The sequence below is a fragment of the Galeopterus variegatus genome, unplaced genomic scaffold (genome assembly GCF_000696425.1).
Source record: "Galeopterus variegatus unplaced genomic scaffold, G_variegatus-3.0.2 Scaffold478, whole genome shotgun sequence".
In the NCBI taxonomy this organism is placed as follows: domain Eukaryota; kingdom Metazoa; phylum Chordata; class Mammalia; order Dermoptera; family Cynocephalidae; genus Galeopterus; species Galeopterus variegatus.
The window spans coordinates 574,172-600,030 of NW_007726589.1; the positions used below are offsets into that span (position 1 = coordinate 574,172).

Genomic DNA, 25,859 nt, shown 5'->3' on the forward strand with positions numbered 1-25,859 from the left:
CATTTGAAACCAGAAGATCCAGGTTTGAGCCCTGGTTCTATCGTTAACTAAACAGAATGACCTTGGATAAAACCCCCTCATCTTTTTATGCCCCTAAATAGTAAACACTTTACTCTTCACTGGGATGATCACAATTCATTGTGGAAGCACTGATGATCACTCACTGATCAGAATTTCTGATGGGCGGTTATACGTGCCTTTGATGAATATAATGGGAAATGAAATATTTAGTTACTGCAATTGTTTGGTAGTCAAAAGTATTTCAAAATATGGGGCTCATTGGAAGGAAAACAATTGAAAGAGTCTTGGTGGTTAAAAGTTGGGGACTATTAGAATAGGTGACACAGAAATCCCTTCTAACTCTGACACTCTAGAATTCTTGTCTTGTGTTATCATTGTACAAGGAAAGGATGTGAAGCCTGGGCAAGCATTGAAGGTGGGAATAGCAAGGTGGTGAGGGACTAGCGAGGGCTGGAGGAGGGAAAGAGTACCTACTTGATGACCACTATTTGTGACACAGCAAATCTGTTCTCTCATTTAACACAGCCATCCTATGAGGAAGATATTATTATCTTAAGGATGGAGAAACAAGCTCAGAAAGGTTTGGTTTTTCATACCTTACAAGTGGTAGATTTAGGATTTTACTCCAGTTCCAGGTCTGCTGGTTTGCAAAACATGTCCTTTTTCTGATACCATAATGTCCTTTCATCTACAGATGTGGTAGCCAGACTCCAAGATGGCTCCAAAGACACTTGCCTCCTGGTAAGGATTCCTCATGTCTTTGTATATTTTCTTCCTACATTGAATTCGACTGAGCTTTGCAACCTGTAGGATTCTGTCCGAGTGATAGTGTGTCACTCCCAAGGCTTCGTCATAAAGCATATTGTGGCTTTTACCTTGCTCTGTTAGATTGCTCTCTCTGGGGGAAGCCAAGCACCATGGCGTGGAGACAATAGAGCAGCCCATGGAGAGGCCCATGTGGGGAGGATCTGAGACCTCTTGCCCACAATCAGCACCATGTAAGTATGCCATCTTAGAAGCTGTAACAGACTGAATGTCTGTGTCCCTCCAAAATTCATATGTTGAAGCCCTAACCTTCAGTGTGGCTGTATTTGGAGATGGAGCCTATAAGGCAGTAATTTAGGTTAAATGAGGTAATAAGGGTAGGGCTTTGATCCAATAGGATCATTGTCATTATAAGAGGAGACACCAGAGTGTGCTCCCCTTCCCCCAATTCATACATAACAGAGGAAAGGCCATGTGAGGATGGCAACCATCTGCAAGCCAGGAAGAGAGCCCCCACCAGACACTGAATTTGCTGGCACATTGATCATGAACTTCTAGCCTCCAGAACTGTAAGAAAATAAATGTCTATTTTTTAAGCCCCTCAGCTGTGGTATTTTATGACAGCTTGAGCAGACTAACACAGAAGCAGATCCTTCAGTCCCAACCAAGCCTCCAGATGACCATAGCTCCACCTTGGCTGCAAACTCAGGAATGATCCTGAGCCAGAACCACCTAGCTAAGCTGCTTCTGAATTCCTGATCCACAGAAACCATAAAAGAATAAATTTTTGTTGTTTTAAGCCACTAAGTTGAAGGTAGGGGGCATGTAATTTTTTACACAGCAATTGATAATTGATATGAGATGTGAGGAAGAGGATCATTTACCCCAAGACAGTACACCCCATAGGGAAAGTCATTTGTAGTACTTTACCTGTGAGATGGAGCTCAGCTATGCTCCACCCCTCAGATAAAAATCTCACAAATGGTGCTTCCTTTTTCCCAGAAAGGTTTGCTAAGCATCCCCTGCAGCAATGCATACAGCTCCAGGGAAAACTTCCATGGATATCACCACTTGGACACTTTGTTTCCAGGACTCTGTCTTTTACTTTGCTAATAAATTATTTTGGTTAAGATATTTATTGAATGGCTTATAACCAAGTTAATGTTTAACAGCTTCAGGAGCAGGAACTCTGAGGGATACATATATTCCTAGGAGAATGGAAGAATTACAGAGGTCATATCCCTGGAACCAATCTGTCAGTTGGCTCTACATTCCAAAACAAAATTCAGAGCAACTTGGAGAGGTGACCATCACAGTGTAGCCCCAGCAGGGTGGGATACAGTCATATTCATATGCAGTAGTACAGTACAGCCAAATAAGCATGTTTTGGTCAATGACAGACATATACGACGGTGGTCCCATAAGATTATAACAGAACTGAAAAATTCTTATCACCTAGTGACATCATAGCCATCATAATGTCATAGCACAACACATTACTCACGTGTCTGTGGTGATGCTGGTGTAAACAAAACAACTGCAAAATACGCTGAGAGGGAGTGCCGAGCTCACCCACAGGATGACCCTCCCAAAGTTAGCTCACGCCTTTGAGATAGAAAGCCAAGCATGTGACACATCAGGTCTAACTGCAAGTAAAAGGATTGTTGTCTACTTTAGAATTGTTGATTTTTTTTTTTTTGTGACCAGTAAGGGGATCATAACCCTTGGCTTGGTGTCGCCCGCACCGCACTCAGCCAGTGAGCGCACCGGCCATCCCTATATAGGATCTGAACCTGTGGCCTTGGCGCTCCCGGCGCCGCACTCTCCCAAGTGAGCCACAGGTCCGGCCCTAGAATTGTTGAATTTTTAAATGATTCCCACCCATCCCCATAGCAAAACAACAGTTAATAACAGCTAATACTCACTGAGTGCTTGCTTAGTGCCAGGCACAATCTCTACCTGTAATTTAATTTTCATAACTTTGTGGGGGTGGTATTATTCTAATCCCCATTTAACAGATGGGGAAAGGGAGCACAGAGAGACGCAGTAACATCATCAGAGTCCATGCACATGTGACTAGTGGCCAGTGTAGAATATAGGAAAACTCATTGCTGTTCCCTTTCACAATACAGTTCATACAATGACAAAATCACCTGATGACACATTTCTCAGAACGTATCCCTGTCCCTGTTAAGGGACATATGATTGTATTCTGAGTAGCCTTAACACATCAGGCCTCACTTTATATAATTCCAGTCCAGGAGAATTCTAGAATGTCAGAGCTGGAATATCTTAGAAATCACCCAGGACGACCTCTTTGTGTCACAAATAAAGAAGAAATTAAGGTCCAGGGGTTGAGTGTCTTGCCCAAGTGTTCACAGCATGTAAGTGTTGGAGCAGAGACTGGGACTCTGGTCCTTTTGGATTTTAAGTGCAGATTGTTCTACTTCCCTCCAGCACTGGGGGGAGAGTAGGAAGCTATTTTCTTCTCCTACGTGAGATCTTGGAACTGACTCAGGACTGTGCCGTTCCCCTCCCTGCAGCCAATTCTTCATTAAATGAATTTTTTCTTGCTCCTTCTTACCTGGTCCATTCTGCACAAAATGCCCAGGTTTGGTCTCCCAGGCTTTCACAAAGATCACTCAAACCACCTGAAAAGGGCACTATGCTGCTTTGCCCAAAGTCTGATGCCCAGCCAGCCTTCATCAGGGCAGGAAGATGGTGTAATGGGAAGTGCCCAGACTGCAGATTTAGACTTGGGGCTCTAATATCGGCCATTGGTCCACCCTGGGATCTTAAGCAAGTAACATATTGCTTCTCAGCCTCTAAGTGCCCTTCCAATTATAGCCTGCCATCCCATCAGTCAGAGAAAGCAATCCCTTTTAATGACTTAGCCAGCTCTCAGCACGCCTTGATAATGTAATGCTGCAATCTTGATAAAATGCTTCTCTCCTGGAGAAGACTATTTAAGAGCAAGTACAATGGTAGAGAATTCAAGCACTGGAAAGTCCCAGTGTCAATCGTTACTGGTAGAAATCAGACTCAGGGACTGCAGGGACAGTACTGCCTTGTGGTGATGGCTTAGCAGCTCTGGGTGGACCAATTTGCCTAGGGGCCTCATTGCCTCCATCTTTAAAAGGGTGCATGTCATGCTGTTGGATATATTATTTTAGTTCTGCAATAAATCACAAAGCCAGTAGTATACCTGAATATTTACAGTCCCTAAAATCAGGGTTTGTTCAACTGTCGTCCTCACATTGTGCTGGATTCAATAAACACAGAAGCTTTGGACCTAGACAGACCTGGATTCAAAATCTGCTTTATCAGGCCAGCCCATGGCTCACTCGGGAGAGTGTGGTGCTGATAACACCAAGGCCAGGGGTTCGGATCCCATATAGGGATGGCAGGTTAGCTCACTTGGGAGAGTGTGGTGCTGACAACACCAAGTCAGGGGTTAAGATCCCCTTACAGGTCATCTTTTAAAAATAAAATAAGGGCCGGCCCGGTGGCGCACTGGTACAGTGCGCCGCTTGAGAGCGTGGTGGCGCTCTCGCCAAGGGTTCGGATCCCACATACAGACCGGTTCCCGCTCACTGGCTGAGCGAGGTGGGGGAGCAACACCGAGGGTTGCGATCCCGTTGCCGGTCCCGGTCCGGTACGGGCACGACACTGAGGGTTGCAATCCGTTGCCGGACACGAAAAAGGACAAAAAGGAAAAAAAATAAAATAAAATAAAATAAAAATAAAATAAAATAAAATAAAAATAAAGACCAAAGATCTGTCAAAACATTAAAGAAATTATTGTGTTTAAATGTGGATCTGGGGCTGGCCCGTGGCTCACTTGGGAGAGCGTAGTGCTGACAACACCAAGTCAAGGGTTAAGATCCCCTTACCGGTCATCTTTATTAATATATAAATAAATTAATGTGGATCTGTATGTGTTATTTAAAAAAAAAAAAAGATTTAAAAAGTGTCTGGAAAGTCCAGCAAAAACCCAAACCTCCCAGGAACTATTTAACCGTTACTTTCAGTGAGAAGGCAAATAGCCTGCGTACCTTCTGGAACATGCTCTACCAGATTACTGAATCAGCCCATGTGGGAGCTTGCAGGTCACTGTGAAGCTGTGTGGCCCGCCATGGGATGACCCACACATGACAGGAAACAGGATGAAGAAACGGAGTTGCGGTGGGTGGGAAGGGAAAACTGTGTCTCAAGTCTCATGTGTGCCCTCATGCTGCAGGCAGCCAGTGACACCCCCAAGCAGGTGTGGCAGGCGTCCAAGTGTATGTAACATCTGAATGAGAACATGGGAACGTGTAGTTTCCTGGATGGCATCAATGAATGCTTGAAATTGGTGTGCTGCGTTGGTTTCAACAGTGTTAGCTTTTCTCTACTGCTTCAATCCTGCGATAATTATCTCACACTTAATAGGGACCGGCAAGAACAATTACAAGAGAGTGAGGTAAGTGCTAGTGGAGTGGTGAGAAGCCAGGTGTGCCGTGGGACACACAGGGAGACACTGTGCTACCCTGAATCTGCAGGGAGCAGGAGGTGTTTCCATAATTCTCTGCAAACGCTCTCAGCCAATTAATAATTGTTACTTAAAAAATAAACAAACAAAATATTATTTTCAATTTCTAGCCCAAAAAGGAAAAAAATGGGGAATTTGTTAATTTTTTTTGTATCCACCATATTTGTTTGTTATGTTAAGACCTCCTGCCTGATGATGATGATTTTATTTTTCTAACAAGCTATTAAATGCTTGGAGAACCACAACACAGACCCTGGTGGTACACATTTATTTCAACAATCCAGCTACACCCTCATGAATTTAATATTTTTCCTGAGAGGTAAATAAATACTGACATTTGGGGAAGGACACTTGTTAGAAGCAGATTTTGCTGAGTGTCTTTGTCGCACTTTTTAATGATTTCCTAAATGCTGACTCATATGAACTCTTTTGTTGTTGTTGTTGTTGAACACTTTTTATCTCAAGGGAAAATAAGAGAGCACAGCAGACATGCAATGCAAGAACCTCGGGGACAGGAGCTGAACTATCGCAATTATTTGGGATGGTTCAGGTTAGAGATAAGTCTTTGATTTACTGATTTCCTAAGATGCCCAGGATGGCTTTGTCCTGCTTCAGTTCTCTTCCTTTTGAAGTCTCCTCCTCTGTAAACATCTCAGGCATGCATGCTTCAAAGAAGTCAACAAGGAACTTGCCCTCCTATTTATTAATTGAAACTGGCAGCGTTAGGTTTCCTTGGCTTTCCTCTGACAGCAACACTGGAAGGGGGCAGGGATAGCAGTTACTCAACCAAAGGTAGGTACTGTGTGCTCACACATTGGCTAGCCCTGGGCTCTGCTGGTTGGAATTTGCAAGAGCAATACTCTAAGACTTGGTCTCTAGCCAAAAGTTACTATAATCTATTTGGGGAGGTAGAACAGAAATAGATGGAGCAAATAATTTAACCCGTTAAATATTTATCAAGCCCTTACCATGCTCTAAACCAGTCACGCTCAGCTTGCATGTGAGAAGCACTGATTTTTTTCCTTTAAACACAGAATGGATGGGCTTCACCCCCCCCAGAGCAGCGGTCTTCCAAGAATAATTTTTGGACCAGCATCAACATCATCTGGGAACTTGTTTCACATGCCAATTCTTGGGCCCAGACTCTCTAGCGATGGGTTTCAGCAATCTGTGTTAAGAAAAGCCCTCCAGGTGCTTTAATGTGCATGGGCTCAAGTTTGAGAACTGCCTGATTAAGTAGGCCTGGTGTGCAATGTGGGGGTTGGCTCCTAAATATTTGCAAAACTGCACAGAGTATATTGATGTGCAGCCAGGATTGAGAACCACTGTGCTGGCATGTGAGAGAGGCAGGGATGGAGAATATGGCCCCTAACAAAAAGGAGCTCACGGTTTAATGGATGATATTAAACCGAATGCCACAGAATAGCTCTGTCTAGAGGGTAAGTTCCCAGAGAAGTTGGATCTCACCTCAAAGTTGAGCAGGATTCCAAAGAGCTGCAGAAAGACCTTTTAGAAGGACAGATAAGCAAAAGGACCAGAAGCAGGCAGGAGTGGGAAGAACTGACAGCAACCCACTCTTTACTCAGCCTTGAAGAAAGCATCCATTTATTCACTTAACAAACATTTCCTGAGGGTCTGTTCTTATAGATGATTATTTATGATTTATAGCTCACCAGTTTTCAAAAAGGATTTGAGGTGGTTTAAAATGTTAAAACCCATCCAAAACAGGTACATAAATGATGCAAATAGAACAGAGACCCATTAAAAGGAACTGGGAAACAGATCTTTCAGGCACCTGGGATGAGTTAACTGAGGGCTTGCTAGGAGCAAGGAACTGCAAGAGGTGCCATGGGTTTACTGAGACATGGAGGAACTGGTAGTCCACAAGGGAAGATAAGGACATAAATAAATAACCACATTTAGGCAAAGAGCTATGGAGCGATTGGAGGGCAGGAGAGATGATTTCCAGCTGTGGAAGTGGGCACCCATGCCCTGAAGGAGGGAGAGGGTTTGGATGCTGAGGGACAGGGAGGTTAGGGCCACAGTTAGAAGCAAGAAGCAGCATCAGTGGAGTGAAGACATCTACAAAGTCTGGAAGGCAAAGAAGCAGTGGAGATAAAAGAGTAGGATAAATCAATAGGATTGAGAGAGTTCTCACTAAAAAAGTTGAGGGTAAATCTTACAGGGTTTTAACTTGAGTATGAGAAATTTGTGTCTAGTTTGCTAGTCAGCGAAGAATGACTGAAGGTGTTTCAACATGGGAGTAACATGGAGAAAGCTATATTTTAGGAATACTCATTTAGTAGGATGGAGTGGGAAGAGAGGCAGGGAGACCACTTAGGAGGCTCAGGCCCAGTCTAGACTCCAGAGCAGAAGTTAGCATGGTCCGAGCTGGAGATGGCAGAGCAAGAGAAAAGAAGACAGTTGAAAGAGATACTCTGGATTTATAATCTACAGCTTGCTACTCGTGGTCCGGGACCAGCAGTGCCAGCATCCCCCAGGAGCTTGTGAGAAATGCAAACCTTGGACCCCACCCAGACCTACTGAATCAGAATCTGCATCTCACCAAGAGCCCTGGGTGATCTGAATGCACAGTAAAGTGAGAGAAGCACTGGCCTTGGGGGGGCCTGGCAACTTCCCAAGTATAGGGAGTAGGGGAGGGAGAAGATCCTAAGATTATGTGAGATGTTTCAGGGATCAAGTCATAAGGGGTTGGGGATAGAGTCAGAATAAGTTTGCTTTGAGGCTGAGAGGACCAGACTAATGACCAGCTTATGGGTTTTGAGGTTAATAGAGGGATATGTTGGGAGCCAGAGTGTCTCTGCTTAAGTTTTGTATCCTTACTCCAACCTGTTGTAACCGTGGAGACACTTAAATCACATTTGTACAGATTCCCTCCGTAAAATGGAGAAATGTCAAAATTGCCCACATTTTATGGTTTATAAGAAAAAAATCCAAATTAATTGACCAAATATTTATTTGCCAACAAAAATAAAGGTGATAGTGATACTGACAACAGCATAACCTACCGTTTATTGAGTGCTTGCTGTTCCAGGTAAAGTGCAGTGCTAAATAATTTACTTCTATGCAAATCAATAGTTTATGCCTACCAACAATTATCCTTGTCGGATATATACCTACTCCTTTTGTATCATATAATTTATTTTTTTGTCTGTCTCCCTCCATAGACTACCCAATAACTAAAGTAAGACCTTACAATTAGTAGGAACTCTGATTTTTTTTTTTTTTTTTTTTTTTAATGAATGAAAAACCAATTGAGTGAGAATAGCCACCTGCAGAGCACTTTAAACAGCGTGAGGCTTTGGCACATACTATATTGCACTTGTTTATGAATCTGCCTTGTATGAAAAGAGACAAGTTTATCCATTTTCCTGTTTCCAGTAATGAACCCAGTGTCAGGCATGTGATCGGTGCTCAATAAATTTTGATGAATAAATAAATTTGCAGTTGCACTAAAAGAGTTTTAAAATGTGATAATAAACTCCTAAAATTAATAAGTGACTTTAGAATCCTTGCAATTGAAATGAACCAAAGAATGTTGTAACATAATCAAGTATATCTTAAGTCTGTCATAACAGAAGGGTCATGATCTCTGCAAAGTTCTAGAAAAAGGAACTATAAAAATGGGATTTTCACAGTATCATTTCACATTGTAAATGGGACAGGCTATTCTTCCGATAAAAATAGACTACTCTTTAGACTAGAGGCATCCTCTCCAGTTTTACCAGCCTGATGGAAGGATCCTCATATCCACCAAAGCAATGTCTGAGGACACCGTATCCCCGGGAGGGAGTGTTCTGAACAAGTAACTAACCTTGGTATAAACAGGCTGCTAAAAACAGCCTGACTGTAGAAAGCAGTTTGAATCCCAGCTCCACCATGTGCTAAATCTGAAACTTTGAGCAGTTTGTCTGATCTCTTGGAATTTTAGTTCTTTCATCTGTAAAGTAAGAATAAAACTATCCTCTCGCGGCAGTGAACTTTAAAAAAATAAGATAGTGTGTATGAAGCCCTTAAACCAGCACTTCATACCTAGCACATGATATTAATGCTCCTTGTCTATTCCTGTCCCTGACCATCCCATCCTTCTCCTTCCATCCCAGATGTCCTGCTCATGGTTAACAAGGACTTTGTTATTATTCTGCATTCCCACAGGTACATGCAGATCTCTGGTGTCCATGGTGATTATCTGAAAGTACTGATTCCCTGTGGTCTCAGCAGCCAGCCAAGCTTTCCTTTTTTTAGCATCATTATTTGCAGTTTCCTGACTTGCTAGAAACTCACCTAGCCAGCTTCAAGGATAGTGCTCTTTTTGTCTTTTCTTTTTGTTTGTTTGTTTGTTTGTTTGTTTGTTTGGCAGCTGGCTTGTACAAAGATCTGAACTCTTGACTCTCATGTTATAACACCATGCTGTAACCAACTGAGCTAATCGGCCAGCCCCAGTGTTTTTACCCAACCCAAAGTCTGCAGGGACCTTTTCTAAACCCTCTCCCTAATTTTTCCTCATCCTAGGGACTAAGAGAGCACAGGGTCTACCTAGAACCCATGTAACCCAGTGCCCTCTCCACAAGCAGGTACCATGGAAATCAAGGTGATGCAAAGGGGCTGAACTTGCCACAGGTCAGTGATCTGAGTGGACTGTCAACACCATCAAGCCATCTTTCCCTTTCCCAAGCTCTAGTAAAGGTTTGCCACTTCCAGATTGCTTAAGGGGTCTTGAATTAAATTTCAAGGAAAAATTAAAGAAAAATTCAAGGGGCATAAGGACTGAATTCCCTACCACAAGCCATATGCACTTGTCCCACATTAAAACTCCACTAAAAACTGATGATTTGTGGCCATGATCCTTCCATTCATTCCACCCTCCAAACTCCCTTCTGCAACTGGCTTGTTCTTACCTTGCAGGCCTGAGGGGGGAGAAGTTGAGCCCAAGTTCTGGGAAATTGGTGGTTGGGTGCAGGGAGGTTTCTAGTAGTTATCGCCTGCTTTCCCACATCCAGGTGCCTCTTTTCATTTCTTTTGCCCAACCACAGGGCTACACCCTCTTCAGAGGGATTGACTATAAATGGTCATCAGGGGGAAGCAGCTAGAATGCCAAGAGCTACAAGCCTGACAGAGCTTGTGTATCAGCCTGACAGTTTCAATAGCCCAGAGTCTGCATGGAATCCCAAACAGCCCTGGTTGCTTCCTCCCCAACCACAGGCTGCCTGCCTGCCTCCCTGGCCTTGTTTAAACAAGATGAGGGCAGGCTGTGTTTGGACTAGAAGGCCAGTGGCCTTTCCCCAATGCGGGAAAACAGGTCAGCAGGACATTGCTCAGCCTGAACATGAGCTGCTTTCTTGCTTTTAGGTCTTCCCAACTTTCAGAAACTGGGAACATAGGAGTTTCATCATCTCAGAAGTCTGCTGTGAAAGGTGAGACATGTCCATGGCTAGTGCAGATTGTTTGAGTCCGAATAGTAATCATTATAGCCAATGTTACTGTGTGCCAGGCACGGCACTAGGTATTTTGGGGTAATGGGAAGATAGTGTTTAGCTCTGGGCACATAGTAAGTACTCAATAAGTGATAGCTATTATTACCAGTATTCTTATAGATCATCCTATGAAGAGATATCGTCACTGTATTAGTCCATTTCTGTTACTTGTAACAAAATACCTGGAACTGGGTACTTGGTAAGAAAACAAAATTTATCGTTACAGTTTCAGAGGCTAGGAAGTCCAAAGTCCAGGAAACATATCTGGTGAGGGTTTTCTTTGGTGATGGCTTTACAGCAATGCAGGGGTCTTACATGGCAGAAAATGGTGGAGCAGAGACAGACTCACCTCCAAGGTACTCTTCTTTTAAAGCCCTCAGAACCACACCACTGACCACCATTATTAATCAGTTCACTATGACATGGAACTACAATCTAATCACCTCTTCAAGGCCCCACTTTTCAATTACTATAATAGGATTTCCCACCTTCAACAGTTAACAGTGGGGATTAAGCCTCAGTGAGGCTGGGGGGACATCCAGTCTACAGCAGTCATTATCCTTTGTTTTTGGCAGCTGAGGAAACAGACACTCAGAGAAGTTCAAGAACTTATTTAAAGTTCCATAGCCATCAAGTTAGAAAGACGGGATGCTAAGCCAGGCAGGTTTGATTACAGAGATGGTGCTGTAGCCTCTATTCTGTGCCACCTCTTACAATGGTGGCAAGGAGATGATCATGGATTACGTCCCCAGCCCTAAGAAAGTCAGCTCCTCGCTCTGGGCTTGCAGTATGAGTTGAAGCAAAGGCCTCTCAGGATCCTTCCAGCCTAACCTGCTCTGACTTCGAGCTGAAGATCATGGGGAAAGGGGTAGCTCTTCTCTAGTTTAGAAACCGCCTCCTTCCTTGTGCAGGAGAAAACTGTTGCAGAGAGGGGAGGATCGTCAAGTTGCATGAGAAGCAAATGAAGAGAGCATGGTCCTTCTTATCAGGCCCAGGGAAGAAAAATGGACAGACTACCTCGCCTGAAAGATGTTTCTGAAAGCAGAGAGCCCATTCTTAAACTGACTAAGGCATACCAACTTGCCAAGGCCAGCAAAGGAAGTGGGATTGGAGAATCTTTTTCCTAAGAATCTGAGCTGAAAAACGCTATCGGGGGTCAAAAATCTGCCACCATCATGTCCTCTTTCTACTTCATCCACTGTCCCCTGTTCCCCTAAGTGGGACTTTTGCTCTTTGCACAAAGCATACCTTGTAGGGAGGACCAGGTATTGGGCAGGGCAGCGCAGTGGCATCACACCCTGGAGCTGGGGCTGGACAGCACCAAGGGCAGCCACCCCACCCCCATGGGCTCTCCCCATCAGGATTGCACTGTTTTCATCTTGAGGCTTTTCTCTGAAAGCGCTTCTTTCCTTTCGAACTTGGACACGACTGCAGTATTGGGCTACTTAGTTTGGAATGAAGCAGGTTGCAGTCTGAGGAACCTTTGGGGCAGCTTTTCTCCTTGCCATGCAACTGCCCTGCAGTGCCCCGTGGCGGGGGAGGGGGGGTGGGTGTAGGACAGCTGGTCAGCTGTCCTGCACGGTAGTCAGAACCTTCCCAAACCCATCCTTTTGTTGTCAAAATTCACCTCCTGCAAGAAGCCCTCTGGGATTGGATTCAGTGGCACTTTATTTTCATCCTGTCCCACCTCTGTGAAATTTACAAAGTTTGTGGACTGCTAATTATGTTCTCATTTACATTTCTCTGAGGTTGGTGCTGTATCTCAGGTCTTTACTGTTCGTTCTTCCTTCTCTATTTTGTATATTGCATTAGATTGGGTGTCCAGTAAGAACAAGAAGCTCTAGGTCTATTCTCCCTCACCCCTTTTGCCCTCCCTCCTACCCCCTCAACCCACCCCCACCCCTCACCCCCGTAGGTCATGTAGCGTCTAGTCTGGGCTCTGTGCAGGGATGGGGGCATACGAGAGGGTGGTGGAGAAATTCCTGGTCTTCAGAGACCTCTGGATGTGAAAGACCACCATAAGGAAAGGAGGGACTCAATAGAGCTTTGGTCCCACAAAGGTCCAAGCATCTATTTTTGCACTCTGAAAATGAGCTGTTGGGCCCCTGCTGGGGAGTATCCTCACAACACTGGGGCTCCCCGGAGGCAGCTGGGCTCTGAAGGCCCAGGAGGAGGTACAAGGAGGGAGAGATTGTGCCTTGGCTGTGGGGGCCTCCGGGACTCCCAGGGGAATCCACAGGCTTCATATATATTTATTTGAACTTAACATGCTAATAAGTGTTGTGGAGCCAAGAACCCTGCTGGGTTTTGTGAGCAATGGGCCTACTCTTAACACAGTCATCTTTGTCTGCAGGGCTTTAGGTTCAAATTGCAGATCTGGGCTTGGAAGCACAGCTGACATGGAAACCTGCCTGGGCTCACAGCAGAGTCACAGTGGGCTCCAGGAGACGGCGGGGCTTCCACCCTGTTTTCTCAGACACTGCACTGAAGTCTAGGACTGGCTGAGGCCATCTTTTCCATCTTCCAGTCTCCAAGAAGGATAGTGTCTGACCCCTCTTAGATAGGGAGGTTTTTACCCCTTCTTAAGTCATCCCTCTACCCCAACCATTTATTGACTCCAATGACAGCAACCTGTGGAAGTTCCTCCTTTTGGCTGACTTATATCTGCTTTGCTGAGCATGAAGCCTTCTTTTTCTTATTGCTCTAAGGCATGAAGATCAGCTCACAGACATAAAGACTGTCTGCTTGGCATTAGTGCTCCCTGCCGCCTTCTGGTCCTAGCTCAATCACCAATCCCTCTCTCTGTTCATCACTGGGCAGTGACTCTGTGCCAGGCACTGTGCATACCAAGCCGAGTGAGTCCCAGGCATCATCTGCACAATCACATGGGCTTGTGTGGGAGACATTCAAATACATTATCACAACAAAGCCTGATCCTTGTAACATGGAGCTATGAGCAACATGTTTGGGGAGCCAAGCAAACAGCAACCAGCTCTGCTTGGGACTGACAAGTAGTAAAGTTTCCCAGAGGAGCTAACCTCTAAGCCTGGCCTTAAGGCCAAGCAAGCATTTGCCAGGTAGAAGAGGAGGGGAAATTAGAGGGAAGAACTTGCATGAAGGCCAGAAGGTCTGAAAGGGTCTGGCCTGTGTGGGGAACAGCAAGTCATGCTAAGGAGTTTGAAGCCTGTCTCCTAGTCTAGAGTCAACAGGTAGCCAAGGCCAGCTGTAAGCCACGGGGCCAGGCTGATCTCTTGGCGTAGAGGTAGATAACTCTGGAGACAGCAGGCTGGACTGAGAGGGGCTGGGCTGGAGGAGGGAGGGCAATAGGGAGGCTTGTGTACTAATTTAAGCAAAAGAGAAAGCCATTTAAGGACTGGTGGCACTTAGATGTTTAGCAATTTGTACGTAAGATTTTAAAAGCAAAAGTTACATGTACTTATTGTACAAAACTTGGACAATAAGGACCAAAATAATGAAGAAAATAACAATCACCTGTATCTGCTCTTAACATTTTGGTACAAATTTCCTTTCAGTCTTTTTTCCATGCATTCATACATTTACACAGTAGACATTTTACTATGTAAACAGTTCTGTAGTTTTTTTATAACTCAACATTATATCATGAGCATTTATCCAAGTCATAAAATTCTTTTATCTATTTTATTGGCAGTATTACATTCAATTGTGTGTATTCATGAATCATAATTTATGTGACCCCTTTCCTATTTGGGGACATTTAGTTTGTGCCAGTATTTTTGCCACAATAAACGTTTCTGTACATAAAATTGTTGCACATTATATTTGATTATGTCATTACCATAGGTTCCTAACAACGGAATTATTGGGTCAAGGCTATGAAAGTTCTTAAAATTCCTGAAGCTGACTTTTAAACTGTACTTTAAAGAGGCTTGTGGTGCCGGTCCCGGTCCGGTACGGGTGCGACACTGAGGGTTGCGATCCGTTGCCGGTCACGGAAAAAAAAAAAAAAAAAAAAGGAAAAAAAAAAAAAAAAAAGAGGCTTGTGCTATTTCTACCCCACCAATAATATATGAGCGTTCCTGGAGGGACACTCTGTACGGGCCACGGTATCTTCCTCCTCACCATCTTGCATGACACCTCTTCGGGGTACATGAGATATCGTACCTCATACCCTTGGATACAGACCAGGAGCTTCACTCTCCTCTTTATCATTTCCTCAAAGTCAACACCCTCTTTTCCCAGACTCCCCAGAATAATTGTCAGTTAAGAGCAGATATGTTTGCTTTGACCTCTTTGAATGAAGTCACTTCTGGAACAAGATGTTAGGTAGGATCATCCCAGAGCGAGCTGTGTGTCCCAGCTGCAGTGCTGGCATTAGAGCATTTATCCATGACACAGGACTGCTTTTTCATGGCAGGAACCACCAGGGCTTTCTGGGAGAGACCTTTGTTCTATCCTGATATTCCTAAAGTATTCTCATGGTAGTCAGACCTTAAAGCTGCTTCTATTTGTAAAGCATGGTCTTACACGCATGCATTCATAGACATGTGTAGACGTGGGCTGACATTCCTTTTGGTACATGCCAGATGGAAGTCTGTGCATAATAACCACAGGGAAGGATTGCAGTGCCTGGCTCATTACAAAACATTTTAGTGCATATGATCTCATCTTCAGAGTTGGTGGGATTAAGAAAAAGAGCACAGGCTTGGCAATAGGGTATATACCAAATTTCTCAACCTTTAAGAGCCTCATCTTCCTCCTCAGTGAGTTAGTATTCTCACTTTGCAGATAAGGAAACTGAGGCTCAGGAATAAGTGACTTACCTAACGTCACATAGCTGATAAATAATGGTGCTAGCCAGGGCTCCCACACTCTCCACCACATTTTTAAAATTCCAGGCCTAAGAATCTAAACTTCCATGAACCTGAAGCTTTCCACCTGATGTAGGGGCCAGGACATAGTCCTCAGAACCAGCTCTTACTACATTTACTTAAATGCTCTTTCTACAACAATATGCTAACTCATATTTCCCTCCACATCTAGTTCTTTGGGAATAGGAAGTAGTTTGAATTTTTGTTGTTGCATATAGTGTGTAATAGGAAATTCCAATTGTTTCCTTCTTTCCTATTCGGGGAAGCAGGATGGTTAACAGAAAAGGACGACATAAGCGAAAATCATCTGAACTAAACCACATTCTGTCCTGAATCTGGCTCCTCTTCCATCTGTGCACTAAAGCACTATCTCCCGAGATATAATATTTCACATCTAGGCCTGACATTGGGTCTCCTTGAGCTGTTTTGTTAAGCACCGAAAAAAATAAATAACAGAGCCTCCTTCCTCCTTTGGAAGATGTATCTGGTCTCTGGGGAGACTTTTTGCCATGACCTTGCTGGCCTATCCATCTTCTGAAGAAGGCTCTCTGTCTAGAGGCAGCAACCTAAGGTCCTTCATTTTCTCTTTCTATTTAAAGACTCATGAATTTCCTTTAATCTAGAAATTAGGAAGCAGTTAGGATTTTTTAAAAATGGTTGTTTAAGGGTTACTTAATTCATACCCTGTTACTCAACCCAGCATTTTTTCCTTTGGCTTAAGCCATCTGGTTTCTGTTCATTGTGAAACATGAGAGTGGGATGTTAAGCATTTGAAAGTACAGGCAGAGAAAGGGGGAAAGGGCTCAGTATTGCAAAAGTGGTAGAATTTTCTTCATCTTTCATGCCCCAAAAATGTAGCTGGAAGCATTTCAGCTTTGGCTGGATTATGGTTTACTTGGAGCACTGTTTTGTCAACAAGGCTGCCAGCTTATGAGTCTCAGTGTCAACTGGGAACAGCACTCAATGGGTGCCATATGTTAAAGAGAACTTCAGAGGAAGGTGTTTGTCATCAGGATTATGCACAGAAGAGCCTACTCTGAAGGATCATATCCTGGCTTATGCATCAGGTGGCAAGTTTAAGGTTCATCTACTGATTCCCTAACACTATGGTATAAACTTGTGCTGCTGGTCTGTGATAAATTTTCATAGCTTCACAGGGAAGTAAGAAAGAATATAGACATTGCAGTGCTGTGTGTGTGTAAAATGAGTTAACATTTGTAAGATATGGTACTTAGAAGGGTGCCTGGTACACAGTTAACTCTCAGTAAACGTTAGTTGTTATAAACCGCTGTCCATGTACGGCTGTCAGCTGTGTTTTTGTTATTGTTGTTGAAATGCCATTTCTTTCTAGGAATAATTTTAACAGCAGGGAGGTAGTTTACAGTTTTTTTTAAATCTATAGTCAGCAGGCTGGCCAGTTAACTCAGTCGGTTAGAGCACAATATTATAACACCAAGGTCAAGGGTTTGGATTCCTACACTGGCCAGCCGCCAAAAAATAAAACCAAAAGCAAACAAACAAAAAATCTATAGTTATCAATATTTCAATTTGATTTTGCACCAAACTTATTTTTTAAATTTTTTGGTCCCTGAAATCTAAAAGTCTGAGAAACACTAATCTCGGCATGTCTATACTTCAAGTCAAATTTTGTCTAATCCATAAATAGATTACTTTTTGAGTGACCTAAGGAACCTTAGCCATTTGGGCCTTCCACATTTGTTCACAGGTATGGATATCTCTAGAAGGGGGATAGACCAGTGGCCCACAGGCACGCTGCTCTGTAGACTCCTTTCCAAGGTTGAGACTGAGCCAATGGGACCCTAGTTGCTGAGATCACCACTCGCTTTGCTCAGAACTATTTCCTCCCAATGTGAACACCTATTCACTCCCGCTCATTAGCACCTGCTGGGACTGTTGGGGGTGGGAGCTGTATCTCCCCCCAGAAGCAGCCTCCCCGGTGAGAGCAGTCGATTTCCTTCCATGAGCCAAGCCCATCAAGCGAAGCTGCAGCTTTGCTGAGAATGAGCAGTGTACGTGACAAGACCATGGATGCTTCTCCCAGGCTCTACTCATATCACGTGAACACGTGAGAATGACCACTTTGGGTGTCATATACTTCATGTGTGCATGTGGTGCGAGGGACACCAGGTTAATGCTATGCTCAGCTCTGAGTCCTTCCCCCAGGTTTAGGACTAGGTGGATCATTCATTCATTGAACAAATACAGGCTGAGTACTGAGTGTCAGGCACTGCAGAGGATGCAGAGGCAGATCAGGATCGTGCCTTCAGAGAGCTTACGTCTAGAAAATGAAAAAGGACGTGTGAGAATGATTATATTTCAAGGTAGAAGGTGTCTGCTGACGTACTGGGAAGTTTATGGGAGTTTAGAGCAGACAGAGATTACTTGGACGAGGGGAGAAAGGAAGGTCTTAGGGTAAGGATGGCATTTAGGGCATTCAGGCTGTCCTAGAGCAAGCCTCTGTCTTTGAATTCAGAGCCCTTCCCTCAAAATCTTCACTGCTCTCGGGTATTTTGCTCCCTTTGATGTGGTGTGTATTTGGGGGTGGGGGTCTCGGGAGGCAAGGATGAAGGAAAAGGGGGAGATAGGAAGATGGGAAGTGAACATTGACCCTTTGCCTCCTATCCCTGGGTATCTTCTTGGAGGCTCTGGTGTGTCATTCCATCCTTGCTGAACCAGGAACCCTGACAAAAGTGGTCCCTGAGCTGGAGGATCAACCCCCTTGGGTTACATTTTACCTAATTTTTCAGCCCCAGGAACTTGAAGGTAAATTTTATTCTTAAACCCAGACATAGGATTCATAAGAATCTAGAGAAACCAAACAGGGCTGGAAATGTGTCTGGCCTCAAGATCAAAGTAAATCAGAAGACTGCAAAATAGTATGGAAGTCTAGAAGCCAAGGGAGGCTGACGGGTCCTGTACAGTCTGGACTGTAGCTAAGCCTTGGGTCTACACCGTCCCCAAGGCTCACCAGGGATCAGAAGTGGGCTTTCATCCTTCTTTCTGAGTCCTTCTACTGGCTCCTCCATGAAGATCAGAACCTCAAAAATTCATTACTAATTATGTTATCCTTTTTGGATTTATGATACATATTTAAAATATTTTGATTGTGGTGATGTTTCACGGGCCTACACAGATACCAACACCTAACAAACTGTATACTGAAATATATGCAGTGTATTATTGTATGTCCACTATATCCCAATAAAGCTGCTTTTTGAAAAGTGCTTACAAATAGTGTCAAATGACAGCCACAAAGCAATGACCTCAATAACTCAGGCCCTACTCCCCTGCACAGATTAGGCTCCCCTGAGGAGCCCTCTTTGGCACTAAAGCATTCTGTAGAAGAGGCCAAGTGTGCCAGCACAACAAAGATGGTTCGAATGGGAGAACACCCAAGTTTGCATCATTTCTCACTTAGATTCCCACTGTCTTCATTCCATCCTTTCTCCTTAGCATTTTTCTCACTTTCATAGTCAAAGAGACCCAGGCGCAATCCTAGCTTTCTGTCATTTACTAATGGAGTGCCACTGGACAAATTACTTCTCTGAGTGTTAGCAGATTACTCATCGATAAAATGGAGTTATTTTAGGGTTGTTACAGAGATTAACTCAGTCTATATATTGGGAGCTTGGCATAAAACATGACTTCAATTAATGATGGTAAACTCTATTCTATTATTATGATAACTAGAGAGAAAGGTTAAAAGAAACAGGAGTGTTTTGCTTGTAAAAGAGGCAAGCAGGATGAAAGACATACATGAAAGGACTTTCTTCTATTTAAAGGGCTTTGGGGTAACAGGCAGATGTGGAAGAAAGGACACTGCCTCTGAAGCTCACTGGCCCTCTGTCTTTGGGCAAGTCATGTAAACCCCTCTGAGCCTCAGTTTCCATATTTGTAAAATGGGGATTGATACTACATACTTCAGGATGTGGTTTTATTACATGAGGTGACATGAATATGAAAATGTCTAGCACAGTGCTTGTCACAGAAAAATGTTTTTTAAAAATAACTTTGAAATTGGAGGGCTCTTTACTTGAAAGCCAATTATGGTAGTTACTAATCTTTGTGGCCTCAGTTGGTGGTAATTTTCAGGAAAGGAGACTCCGGTTCAGAGTAGAAGGTCCTTCCCCATGGTAAGAACTGTCTTAGCGTGCAAAGGGCCCTTGGCAAGTATTGAACTTCCTGTTGTTTGTTCAAATGGAGGATGGATGATCATCTTCTAGAAGGGAATTTCTGTTGGGTGGGAGGTGGAACACACTTGTAAAGGTTTCCAATTCTACATTGAATCTTCTATGTCAGAAGGAAAAGAACAAGGAAGGTTGGGAAGTGTGGAGGCTGCACAAATGAGCTGACACTCCTTATAACAGACACTGTAATGGCACACACACCCTATAGTGGCCAGAGTAAGTTGTAAACCTGAGATGTGGCACTTTCTTTCCAAGAGGCAGAGAGTGGTAGTGGGTACGCTGGAGATTACCCTTCTAAGCTGAGTATTTATGCTAGGAGGAGGTTTGGAAATCCTGGGGAACCACTCTTGTCTCTCAAAACAGGGACCGCTGTGCTCTGTAACGGGAAGTCCCAGCAGCAGACCATGATCAGCAGGAGGGACAGGCCAGTATCACAGACCCCCTTTGCAATCTCTAATTCAGCTGACTACATTTCTACAAGGGGTCTTCGAAGGTGCATGTATGTATGCTTTAACAGCTTTGGGCTTGCTGAGGTCTTCATAGAGCTTTGGGCTGGGAGCCAGGACCCTGGGCTGGAGTCCCAACTGTCATTATTTAGCTGTATAATTTAAGGAAAAGCCACCTAATTTCTCTGGGCCCCAGCTTCTCCTGGATTTTTCCACGGGCCAGCAACATTGACTGCAAACTTAGTGGAAATGCAGAATCGCAGTTCCCACCCCAAATTTACTAAATCAGAACTGGCATTTAGGTAAATCCTAAAACCCTGAGAAGCACTGACTTAGATGACTTGAATATCATATTAATTTATGGCATCAGCTCTAAAGTCAGACTGCCTGGGTTCAAATCTAGATTTTATTGGTTACTAGCTGTGTAACCTTCGCAAGAACTTAACCTCTGTGACATTCAGTGTCTTCATCTGTCAAATGGGATCCTGATAGTCCTACTTGAAAGGCAATTATGGCAGAGTTGTCATGAGGATTAAATAAAATAATATATATTAAGAACTTTGCGCATAAGGGCTCATTAAATGACTTTTTTTAAAATTTCTAAAATTTCTTTTTTTTTTTTTTGTCCTTTTTGAGACCGGCCGCACCGCACTCAGCCAGTGAGCGCTGTGAGCGCACCGGTCATCCCTATATAGGATCCAAACCTGCAGCGGGAGCGCTACCGCGCTCCCAGCGCTGCACCCTCCCGAGTGCGCCACGGGCTCGGCCCCTAATTTCTAAAATTTCTTTGTTTGTCTAGCCAGTTAGCTCAGTTGGTTAGAGCATGGTGCTATGATACCAAGGCTAGGGGTTTGGAACTCCATACTGGTCAGCTGCCAAATAAATAAATAAAATAAAATAAAGTTTTTCTGTTGCTATGCATGCCATACAGAAAAGAGCATAAGTGTTTATTCATAATATATTTATTGAGCATCTCTGTGTCAGGCACTCTTCTAAGGACCAAAGATAAAAAAGTAAACAATAGGGCCTGCCTGGTGGCGCACTGCTACAGTGCGCCGCTTGGGGGCACGGTGGCGCTCCCGCCGAGGGTTCGGATCCCACATACAGACCGGTTCCCGCTCACTGGCTGAGCGAGGTGCGGGCACAGCACCGAGGGTTGCGATCCCGTTGCCGGTCCCGGTCCGGTACGGGCGCGACACTGAGGGTTGCGATCCGTTGCCGGACACGAAAAAAGAAAAAAAAAAAAAAAAAAAAAAAAAAAAAAAAAAAAGTAAACAATAGAGACAAAGTCAAGGGTCTTATTGAAACATGCAATAGACAACTACATTGCTATAAAATGGATGTTTTTTTCCTCTCCCAAAGTTTATATGTTGAAATTCTAACTCCCAATGTGACGGTATTTGGAGATAGGGCATTTGGGAGGTGATCAGGTCATGAGGGTGGAGTCCTCATGAATAAGATTAGTGCCCCAAGAGACCCCAGAGACCCACCCTGCCCCTTCCACCATTTGAGGACACAGTGGGAAGTCACCATCTATGGACCAGGAAGCGTGTCCTCAGCAAACACAGAATCTGCCAGTGCCTTGATCTTGGACTTCCAGCCTCCAGAACTGTGATAAATAAATTTCTGTTGTTTATAATAAGCCACTAGTCTATGGTATTTTTTGTTATAGCAGCCCAGATAAACTGAGACAAAAATAAACAGTGGGTAAAAAAAAGATATTTGAGAGGGTGATAAATGTTAGGTGGGGGACTGGCCGGTGGCTCACTTGGGAGAGTGTGGTGCTGATAAGGCCAAGGTCAAGGGTTCGGATTCCTGTACCAGCCAACAGCAAAAAAAAAAAAGAAGAAGAAGAAGAAGAAAGAAAAAATGTTAGGTGGAAAATGTAACAGGGTAATGTGATAGTGACTAGGCAGGCTGGCGCGGGGTGGGAGTGGGAGTGCAGGACAGATCTCACTGAGGCAACATTTGCACAGAAACCTGAAAGGCAAGGACCCAGCCTTGCAATGATCTCAGGAAAGAGCCTTCCAGAGCAAGGGAAAAACAAGTGCAAAGACCCTGAGATAGAAACAACTTTGACATCTTCAGGGACAGAGGCTTGGACAGGGTCAGCCTGCGAGAGGCCTTGGAGGCCTGGTAAGAAGGTGGGGTTCCCTCCCTGGCGAAGGGAAAGCACTGGGGGCAGGCTGTGCAGGTGAGAGGGGCTTTGGATCAAACCTCAGCGTCAAGAGCACCAGCTCACATGCCTCAATGGAAAGAACAATCGGGTCTGTGGTTTCCCCACAAAGGAAATCTGCTCACGGAAAGAGACCTACACATTCTCCATTCCAGTCTCTCCTTGTGCAGGGTGAGAGTCGGGAAGTGAGTTGCCCAAGGTAGCTTCTCAACAGCGCCTGAGGTAGGTCCCCAAATTGGCTTGTATACCATGAATGTGTGCTATTTCCAAACAGAGGGAATAGCTATTTCACAACTGTCCTCTCCCCTCTCTTCCTATGCCCCAGGCTCTCTGTGGCTGCAGCCCTATCCCTCACCCTCACCCCGAGCAATGCCCGCAAGTGACTGCTGTCACTTCACGTTACATATTCTTGCTTCACTGTTACCTGAAGTAAGATCCTCTACCTTACTGTCCTTTTCCAAAATTCCTGTTTCATTTATTGTCGGTACCAAACATTTCAACATTTAATTCCATTTTGCCTGACATCGTTCATCATTTCCTTTTTCCTCTCTCAATCTGGTCCACCAACCAGACTGCAATGGGTCATGGGTCATGTACAGTTTCCCCACTTACAGTTCCAAGCACATAGGAGTTGCTCAATAATTTAAATTCATACCTTTTGATAAGATCCACCCACAACCAAGCCCTTTGAGATCCAAGAGAAAACAACACGCACAGAAGAAACTGTTATAAAACCAAACCTAGGTCAGAAACATCTCCTCCTATTATCAGAAAAGTGACAGTTTGATTTCCTGATGTCAGGGTGGGATGAATACCACAGCAGAGATCAGCTTTGTCTGGAACAGCTCTCACTGAACCCATGAACACATTCATCTCCAGGCCTGCCTGTCATTCCCTCCTCTGGGCTGCCCTTATTTCAAGCTCCCTACTGGGCATGTGACTTGGAATAGAGAGAAACTTGACAAATGTGGGTTATGCTTCCTTTAGTTCAAGGCTACTCTGCAATTCCAGAACAACTATCTTTTCCTACCTTGCTTGGTGCCTGTTATATTAACATCCGACAGTCAGGTTTTAGAGCAAAATAATTAACAAAAGATGACACACAACAACACCCATTTAAAAGATTTGAACAACTGCTTTGACCCAGGTCTGATGTGAAATAAGCCAAGGTCTAGAGAAGTTGCTAAAGCATATGAGGAATTGGCCAACCACCTCCTCCCCTGGAGCACAGATTCAATTTCTTCTGTTTATGTCCAAGTGAGGTGATCACTGTGGGGAAGGACAGCCTGGGAAATGTTGATAACTTGTTTGCAAAACTGGGTTAGTTTCTTGCAAGGAGGAGCCAGACATCAGACAGGAAGACATGTAGGTTTGGAATACCTCTTTGATGGCCTCATTATTCCTTCAATTAGTAACTACTGAGAGTCTACCCTTTGTCAAGCATGGCTCCTAGGATATGCTCTCCCCTCTGTGCACATCTCTGAGCCATGGTCCCCAAGAGCACAGCCTGCTGCTGTCCTGCTGAGCCACACTCTGGTTCATTTGCTATCATTTCAGATGCTCCGGCCTCTCCCCAGTAAAAAAGTGTAGGCCAGTGAATCCAGGAAACTTCAAAGCCTTTGTAAGAATATCCTCATCTTTAAGGAGACAGAAAAGCTTAACTATTTACTCTCTTCATATCCCCCCCCCCCCCCTTTTGCTCCAGTTGGGTTGAATGTGGGACCCTTAACCCCTTTCTTCCTCAGATTAAATACTTAAGTCTTCTGTGCTGATACACATCACATAAGGTTATAGCAAAGCTTTTCCCAGGTCAGGTAATTTAGGTATGAATCCTCCATTTCCCCAACTCCTGTCAAAGGTGCTTTAAGTCCTGCTCTAGAGATTCCCAAACGTTTTTGTTTTTGTTTTTACCTTCTGTAGGGATCTTGCTAAAAGCTTGGTTCAGTAGAACTGGGGTGGGGCCTGAGATTCGGCATTTCTAACAAGCTCCCTGGTGAAACCACTGCTGCTAGTCTAAGGATCTCACTTTGAGTGGCAAGATACTCTACCACCGGCATGATCAAACAAATGGTTTTCTTGGGACTATATCAGTTTTAGTACTGAAAATCCTGCATTCCACGTTCTGAGAAAACCCTCAGTCCTGGGCAAATTGGGATGGTTGGTCAGTGTACATATTAAACAAGTCTCAAGCCTTTCCCGTGTAGATAGAAGCCACATCTGGCAACTATCTTTCAAAGGAAGCTTGCTGAGTGTCCACTCGATGAGCAGGGGTGGAGGTGGGATGCCAGAAGACGGAAGCCAGTGTAGCGCTCTGCTAACGGTGTGGTGTGCACTGCTCTCAGAATGGGGGCTTGTGGCCACGTGGGGCAGTGGCACAAGCAAGGATTTGGGAGCCAGAAAACCTGGCTTCTAGTTTTGGTTCTACTACTAACTAGCTGAGTAACACCAGGAAAATTTCTTAACCTCTCTGATCCTTATCTGCAAAATGGAGGTTGACAGTATCTGCCTCACAATGTTGTCCTGAAGATTGAATGAGCTAACATATGCATATGCACTGAGCCCAGGAATCATATTTCTTAAATCCCACCACTTGCTGTGAGCATTGGTTGACTTGTGTTTCTTCTGCTCACCCTGCCTCAGTGATACCCAGGTAGGGTTAGTGATGAGCAGGGTGAACCCGCTGAGGCAGAAGAGAGAGAGGGAAGCAGACGAAGCAGGCCTTAAACCCCACAGGCCAGGGAAGGACTCTTGCATTCATCTCGGAGGATCTCAAAAGGGCCAGAGAAAGTCAGTCAACACTGCTGGGTTGGCCTTGACCACTAATAAGGCTAAAGTTCAGAATAATGCTGGAAGGAGAAGCCGCATGCCCTGAAAATTACTAAGTGGAAAATAAATCACCAAAGCCGAAAAGGGCTCCCCACGAGGGTTTTGTGATGTCTCACCAGCTCCCCCAGGGAACTGCTCCCTGCACAGCTCTAACTACCCCCTTAGGACAACTTGGCGTCAGTCCTTTGCAGGGAGCTCTTAAGTGCGGTTGGCCTCGTAGAGGGTATGATCTTCAGGCATCCCAGAAAGACCCCTCTGCCTGCCAACATCCCCACCATCTTCTGTTCAGTGCCTCAAATTACCATTTCTCCTTCAGGTCTTTTTCATGACAAAGAATTCTCCATTAAAGATCCTCTAGGGAGAGGTAACATCTTGACTTTTATAAGCTTACATTTTACATTGTGCATTCCTAAGTGTGTTTGTTTGCTCCCTTATTCATTTGCTTTCCAAGTATCTAACCTGTGCCAGCCATGGGGGGGGGGGGGCTTGGTATTACTGAGGATGTGATACTGTCTCCTGTGCACAGTCACATGGAAAAGAC

General features: G+C 44.4%; 1 protein-coding gene and 1 long non-coding RNA gene across 2 annotated transcripts in view; one reads left to right on the forward strand and one right to left on the reverse strand.

Annotated features, from left to right (window-relative positions):
• The window catches only part of CLMP (CXADR-like membrane protein), a 96,704-nt gene that overhangs the window by 59,805 nt on the left and 11,040 nt on the right, over window positions 1-25,859 (reverse strand). The gene's annotated exons all lie outside the window — the stretch shown is intronic.
• On the forward strand, window positions 920-13,448 carry LOC103587694. Its single transcript, XR_550246.1, has 4 exons — window positions 920-1,019; window positions 9,913-9,958; window positions 10,688-10,752; window positions 13,166-13,448. It is a non-coding gene; the product is annotated as an uncharacterized LOC103587694 (long non-coding RNA).